The 8,089-nt window shown below is 39.2% G+C and overlaps 1 long non-coding RNA gene across 4 annotated transcripts; it reads right to left on the minus strand.

The window, feature by feature from the left end:
- Nucleotides 1–241: 241 nt before the first annotated feature.
- Nucleotides 242–1,725, minus strand: LOC145446269 (uncharacterized). 4 transcript variants are annotated; one of them, XR_013917251.1, is made up of 5 exons: nucleotides 1,298–1,725; nucleotides 938–1,015; nucleotides 622–708; nucleotides 360–449; nucleotides 242–299 (listed from the first exon to the last, which is right to left on the minus strand). It is a non-coding gene; the product is annotated as an uncharacterized LOC145446269 (long non-coding RNA). The 4 variants fall into 4 exon arrangements; XR_013917247.1 differs by lacking the exon at nucleotides 938–1,015; XR_013917250.1 differs by having other exon boundaries at nucleotides 938–1,724.
- Nucleotides 1,726–8,089: the final 6,364 nt, after the last annotated feature.

Below are 8,089 nucleotides of genomic sequence, written 5' to 3' on the forward strand. Positions count from 1 at the left end.
AATTAACTAGTTGTCCAAGTCTGGTTTTTGTGCTATTTCGATTCGTTGCTGTATTTTCTCAATTTTGCAGTTCTTTTTCCATTTCCAGTTTCTGGTACTTGACATGCATCTGTAATTCAAAATTTTTCATTCTGATATCATGCTGCTCCTTTGCCATTTCCAGGACGCTCATTTCTGAACACCACATTTTGATCACCAACATTATAGTTAAAATAAGATTTTTTTTTATCAACACACCTGGCTCATTTTCGAGACAATTAGCGTTGAACTTTTTGTGTTCTCTGTTTCATCTTGCATATCTGAATGTAGTAATGAATAAACTGTGAGTTGCATCACCATCATTGTATGCTAACACTTACCGGTCTGGTGTTCCATCCTGAAGTCTGTCGAGGGAACTGAAGGAAGCGTCACATCGCCATCAACAACGAAAAGGGCAGCAATTTCATTTGCTGCAAGAAAACTATGGTTAACAACAGTTGTATTGATTCAGTAGAGTTCAAATTCAATAGAGCAATGTTAATGTCAATCAAAACAACCCGCGATGTTCTATTTGAAGTATTCGTGTGGCTATGTTAGTACCAACACAATTCATATGGATTTCAAATTAGTACCTCAACTTACCATCGCTGTTGTGACATGAAGAACCAGCCTCTGTGTTCACATCCTCGTCGATGATGAAGGTGCAAACTGAATCTTCGGAATATGCATCTGAATAAACATTTTATTTAAAAATTTTAGTTTGAAAAGTTACTTTCAAATTATTTTTTCATGGTTTATCTTGAAGTCAGGTTGCAAGCCTAACAATAATATGGCCAACGATACTGCTCAGGCACCTGCACAGTAGCAAAGCCAGACTGTTGCACGTTAAAATTGGATGCAAGTTCCTCTGTCGTTGGTTGTAACATATTAAAAAAGTTTATGTCCTAAATGCACTCACCATTGTTCGTGTGACTATCGAATACGGAATCGTAGTCATACCGATGTTTCAAACATTCAATTTGAGATGGAATAAGGTCTGAAAAGTGATAATAAATATACCAGTGCTATAAAAATCAATTGCAGATTGATCAAGGAGCGGTTCAGATTAGGAATTTGCTGAGCAGTGTTCCCCATGTGTCGTTTTCGTATAGCTGATGACGTGCAGAAGTCTCTGGATATGGTTAGTTTGTTGAGAATTACAAAAAGACAATAAATCCATGTTTCTCATGAGTATGAAGCACGCAGAGAGTCACGATAAACACAGATGGAAACAATACATCTCCTACTGCGAATTTTAAAGAATTGTCAGTAAAATTACCTATCGAAAACCTTTTCCAAGGAGTTCGTCAACTGGAGGTGGGCCAGTTTTGGCCCGTTCGACGTGTCGTGATGCATATAACTTTTTTGCTTTTCGTTTCAAATTTTTCAATACATTCTGGATTTGGCCAGTTGTGCGGCTGCACGCGCAGGACCGGTATTCATAGCTGCATATTTCTTACTGATTACATCTCAGGCCACATCTTTTTGTTTTGCCGTCAGTCTTTTTGTCTTCTTTGGTTTCAATATATTCTTCTATCAATTCAATTATTCTAAACTTTTCCTGTCTGTTGCAATTTTCCGTACTCGTATTTTATTTCCAAAGTATACTGTCGAATTCTGTACAGTGTACAGTACAGTCTGTAAAAAATGTCATACCGGTAATCATAGCATAAGGTACTATCGGCCCATAATATGCGCCAACAGTTGCAGTAGTGTCTGAGTACAATGTTTTCAACTAATACCGCAACTGCACGTCAGAGCATCCAGTTAACACTATCTCAATACCAAATACTAGTGTACCCGTAGCCAGCCCAGACCGCAGTCAACGCGAAGCACACAGCCGATTAACTTTCTAGACACCTCGCTCGGCGGATAACATTTGGCCGATTAAAATTCACCGATTAGTGGCAAATCGGCATCTGTGCCACGGAAGCCAGCCGATTACTGACGTTTAATCGGCGATTAGGAATTAATCGACATCTGTGCAATCCACCCTAAAAGAAAAACTTTTTTTCATACGACTAAATAGGTATTATTTCACAGTGCGCAATATTGTACTCTGACGGTCGCATTTGTACCGCGATGGTCATATTTAAAGGACTATTATTAAGCGCAGCCATTTCGGCTCATGGAGATATAAATATCGAAGGTTTCGCCCAAAGTGCGGAGTATTTGGTGGGAAAAGGCTTAGTCACCGTCGAGTTCATCAGTCATGCAGTATCCGACGTCGCAGGCTGTGTCGTACATAATAGGCCTTGATGGACTACGAAATGCCGATATCTGAAAATCTTGCACCAGCAGGTTTAACGCCAAGCGGTCATTCTCAACCGGTGCGTGCCACTTACAATACATCTGGCAAGTGCGACGCGAGCGATTTCTACGGGATTTTGAAATTATGCGCAAAATAATGCTAGCCCATTACAAACGGTCAATAATCTAAATTGAGCTTGATAGGAAGTTTGTAAATTTGACAAATTAAAATTGATATTATGCCCGCAATCAATATCCCCCTTGAATTTTCTTTACCGGGCAGATTGCGTGCCGTGAAGGCTGAATTCAGTTTTGCACAATACGTTGATCGATTGATCGAACGCAGAGAAGAGCAGACATGGCGCCGACTGTATGACAATGCAGTTTTTAATCCCCATTGTTTCTCCACTCAACAGCAAGAAATAAACTCCACTGTGGAATTGACGTTCGCGTTTACAAATTCGAATTTCAAACGTGGCAATTCACATTGTGATTGTTAGGTATCGTGTCGGCACTTCCGTTAAAATGTAGGCTTGTAGAACAACGTTGTGTTGCTGTCGACGAATATGAGTATTGAGATGTAAGGTTGATCAAATTAAAACAGTTAGCAAACTTCTTGCTTCGCCGCCAAGGTTATAATCTTGGCTTGTTTAAAGTATCGTTGAAATACGGGTGGCTGGCAGTAGAACTATTGAGGTATATGACCATTGGTATGTCCAATCGTCGACAGGATATTTCAACCTGATATTTCCCACCTACTAAGCCGTTTTTTTACCGTATATTACACAAAAGTTACAAACCGGCAGTGGTGAATTGTCAGTAGTGAGGAGAATAGGCCCGTAGATCTTTGGGGGCTTTGCGGGAAAGGAAGACCGCGATAAAGATGACCAAAATCGCTTGTAAAAGTGCTTTTATATACTAAACTACCATTTGTAATTACTAGAAACAAGTTTCCCAAAAACTGTTCAAATCTGAATCTTCACGCGTGCTACACAACCTACGTCAAAATGCATTGAATACGCCTACGTAATCGTTACGGAGATCGTGCTTGACCTCTTCGAACCAATGCAGCAGTGGGCAGGTTTATGTCAAACAAATCCTATGAAATCGTATCTAAGCGCGGAACGAAGTTTCTGGGAAGTCGTATATCAAAAGGACCCCTTTTACTTTCGTCAGAATACTTTAAGGATTGTTAAAATGGAGGAATTAATTTCGGAAAAGGAAGTCCAACAACATTTTGGATCGACTGCAGAGGTGGTCACCAGAGTTGGATCAATTGTAATTTGTAATTGAGCTGAATGCAATTAATTACATTTTTCAATTTAATTGTAATGTAATTGTAATTGAAGCTTTTTTATTTTATGTAATTGTAATTGTAATTTGACAAAAATTTTGCTCAATTACAATTTCAATTACATTAAATTGCTATTGAGACCTGACAAGCACAACATAAAACAATTGACTTATAATGCATTCTCTTTAAATGTCGATAAGGAATTTGATGGATCCATTCGCGTAAGCCCTTGACTGCGCCCTTGCGGGCGAAGTTTTTTTTATTTTTACCGCTATGCTGGCCTCGGCTGCCATTGTATACAATTATTAGATTACTAACCAACGGATGTATTCGCAACACGTCACTCACGATTGAATACGCCGAGAAGCGAACTGCTGAGCCGGCTAGAAGCAGCAGAATTGATAGTCCCATAGCTGGCGATCCAAGCGTCGAAATTTGATATGTATGGTCCTAATCGAAAGCTAGTGTCGCACTGATTCCGCAATAAAAGTATATTTTCAGGCAATGGTACCATCCCAAAATAGTCGTGAAAGTCTGGGAATCGGCATTGTTCTGAACAATCGCTGGGCGTAATTGATCATTGTTGTGGTCATGCTGCTGCGGCGCTCTCACTTTTCAGAACAGTCGGCCTCAAACGGCTATTTTGGAGCAGTTACATTGCCCTGACGAGATTTTAATTTGTATTTTCGGAATTAGTGCATCAATAGCTTACGATAAAGACCAGATGCATCAAATTTGGACGCCTGGATCGCCAGCTCTAGGACTACAAAGTTTGCTGCTTTTAGCCGGCTCTGCAGTACGTTTGTCGGTGCATTCATCCGTGACTCACATCTTGCGCATCTATCCGTGGGTTGGCAATCTACAATACGATTTCAGATCACAATGCTGCATCGTTACTTCGTCTGGCTAACTAACCAGACCACTGGATATTATATAACGTCTTATCTGACAAAGCACGGTTTTCTTTTTACTCCTCATCCTAATTTCTACACTACGTCCCTCGATAAAAATAATATTATTTCTTTATTTATATACTATATACACAAATCCAACACGTGCATATATTGTAATACTTTTTCAACGACATACTGCATAGGCTACTGGAATAGCTCGAAAACGTTTTTTCTTTTTATTAATTAACGGGTATTTGCGCATCATGAATGAAACATGAATACTTGAATTGTTGTTAATTACGACGCTACGGTGGTCAAGGAGCACGGTTGAATTTATGATTATTCAATTACATGTTCAACAGCAGCAATTGTAATTGTAATTGTAATGTAATTGAAGCATGCAAGGAGTAATTGTAATTGTAATTGTAATTTGATATTTTTAGCATGGAGTAATTGTAATTGTAATGTAATTGAAACATGCATGAAAGTAATTGTAATTGTAATTGTAATTGAACTGAAATAATGTAATTGATCCAACTCTGGTGGTCACATTAGTCAGGGTTACTACTAAAGTGGGTGCAGGGAGCCGACGGCCCAAGTGCGTGCTCATAAGGTCTTAGAAGGTTTGACGGTTGGAATTGAAAGTATGAAATGCACTGATCACAAATCTTAGAGTCAGCCGTTACCGCTCCGGGGGGATTGGCTGTGAGGGGGCAGCAAAAATTTGCATAAAACCGAAATTTCGAGTCATAGGTACAGCGTCAGTTCCGATAATTTAAGAAAGAGTACCCTTTTACATAACGGAATTTATATGAACTGACCAATGATACTGGTGGAATCGCGAGATACGCCCGTCGGAAGATCGACTCTAGTAAAAAGTCCTTGCCACATTTTGAAATCGCTGCTCAAACGAGAGTAATGTTGCAACTGATATTAGGTTCAATCGTGCTGGTAAAATGCCAATAAATCCACCAGGTCACCGTTGTTTTGCAGTTATAAGTAATTAAATGAATATTGATGAGAGAGAATGGAAGCAGACGAAGTAAATATAGCAAGAGATTATGTGAAAATTACAGCTGATAGAGATTGATCATATGTAACCACAGTTAGCCTATCTATGCTCATTGCTCATATTGCGATGAAGTCATTCATATACACAGTTATCATCTGTACAGGATTTGTATCAATTAGCTTGAGGTGAGGCTCTTTACCTACGTTTGCTTTCTATGTCCGACGCATGTGACATTATTGCTTTAAATGAAATGAAATGGTGCAATTTGTCTATTGATTTTCATTTTTTCGCTGTTTACACCGTGGAAAAGTTGAGAATATAAAACGTTTAGCAAAAGCCATTGCTAACAAGACACACTCTTTTCCGAACCATGTTACCTCAGTACAGGCAGAGACGCGTGTTTGCAGGAATATCTAGAGGTACAACCTACCAAAAGTATGGGAACCCTCGAAAAGCTCTATTTTTAGAAGATAATTACTTGAGTAGTTTTCAGACTGTTCATTCTTTTGATACACTTGAAATAGTCTTGACACATCTGGGAAATTGCTACTTCTACTCGCAATTGAGCAGAAATCCTCGACATTACTTCTACTTCTACTTGAGCAGCGAAGCTGAACACTTTCACTGGTGGTGTTAAATCAAACCCTCTGTCGGTTGTCGACCAATCGATAAGTCCAGAATTATTCATTGTTTCATGCATGTCCAGTTGGTACAGCGCGATTAACTGTCGATATTGGTCAAATGTGTATAAATTAGGCAGAAAATCAATTATTCACCTTCTCCAGGCGTGGCTGGTAATACTTTTCCGAAAAATACTTACAACTAAGCGAGTTAGCATTGACTCATTTCCGTTATTTCAAAATCACATAAATCCGATAAAAATACATAAATTTTTATGGAAATCGATAGGAAAACACCACAAGATAGAATATATTCATGCTAAACCAACTCGTGAGAAATTAGATTTAACGCTATATAGATAGAGGGGCTTCAAACATACGACCGTCAAACGATTTCATCCGGCCCGCGAAGCAATTCCGAGTAGATTAAAACATGTGTGTATTATCAAGCACATTCGTAACAAATGTTGAGGATTTTGGTAAGAAATACTTCAATTAATTAATCCCTCAAAACAGCAGATGTAGAGTATGTTCATGTTCAATTGTTCAAAGACCACCTTATAACCAATTGATAACGGTACTGTGGTTTCACTCTAGTCACAATTAGGAACAAGTAGCAGATATTGACACCCAATTCCCAGAAGGAAGAAAAGTGGATGTAGATTTTGGAGTTTTATCGAAAAATTGACCAGAAGTGAAAAGGCCAGTGCGAAACTGTCATATGCGGAGAATATAATAGTCACAGAGAAATATAATTCAAATATATGTCGTCGCACTGCTACATTACTTCTGACTCAAAAGGTTCCCGCGGCTTCGTCGAGAGAAACTAGAATCGCAATTTAACAAAAATCAATTCCAATCTCCGCGGTTACAGGTAAAATTGACGCCAATATACAACTGAACAAAGGGAGCATAGAAATGCCAAATTATAGCTAGAGCCTTTAGCGCTCTAGAACTGGACTTATTCAACCTGCCAATCATCGCATTATTGCCAGTTCCATTGTCCACGAATTAAGATGTAACTAGAATTTCTTCTAAATGAATAGGCGCTACTGGTCAGCCATCAGGTTCTGGATTACCGGACCTTATGACCTTACATATCGATCTCGCCTTCCACCACATGTCACCTCATTTTGTCGCTTGCATTTCATATTCTCTGCTTTACTTTTCAATCATAACTTCATCGCAATATGAGCAATGAGCATAGATGACTGCGGTTACTTGTTCAATCCCAATAAGCTGTAATTTTCACATAATCTTTTGCTATATTTAATTCGTAAGATCAACACTCTTTCACCAATACTCATTTTAATTACTTATGAAAGCAAAACGACGGAGACATGGTAGATTTATTGGCATTTTACCACGATTGAACCTAATATATGCTGCCACATTACTCTTGTTTGGGCCGAGCTTTAAAAAATGTGGCAAGATGTTTTCCTAAAGTCGATCTCCCGACGGCTGTATCTCGCGTTTCCATCACTATCATTCGTCAGTTCAGATATATTCTGTTATGCGAAAGGGTACCCTTCCTTAAAACATCGGAACTGACGCTGTACCTATGAGTCGAAATCTCGGCTTCATGCAAATTTTTGCTGCCCCCTCACAGCCAAACCCCCCGGAGCGATAACGGCTGACGCTAAGATTTGTAATCAGTGCATTTTATACTTTTGATTCCGACCTTCAATCCTTCTAAGACTCTATGACCACGCACTTCGGCCGTCGGCTCTCGGTCTATAAGTATTCTGGTAGTTTGATGGTGCCGTAAGCCAAAAAAGTGCTGAACCACTGTGATGGTGTGCTGCGAACAATTTTAATTTCCAAAGGGTGCCGCGAGGTCAAAAAGGTTGAGAACCACTGCTCTAAAGATTGAACTCCCCTCTCTAGCATTTGCCTTATTCTTTTATTATTAACCTACCAAGATTTTGTTGAGTAGAAATCAACCGATTTTATGACATGAAATCGCGCCAAGCGCGAGGAATATTTTCAGGTTGTATAATTC

This window comes from Botryllus schlosseri, chromosome 1 (assembly GCF_051294905.1).
Source record: "Botryllus schlosseri isolate E-star chromosome 1, Bs_hap1, whole genome shotgun sequence".
In the NCBI taxonomy this organism is placed as follows: Eukaryota; Metazoa; Chordata; class Ascidiacea; order Stolidobranchia; family Styelidae; genus Botryllus; species Botryllus schlosseri.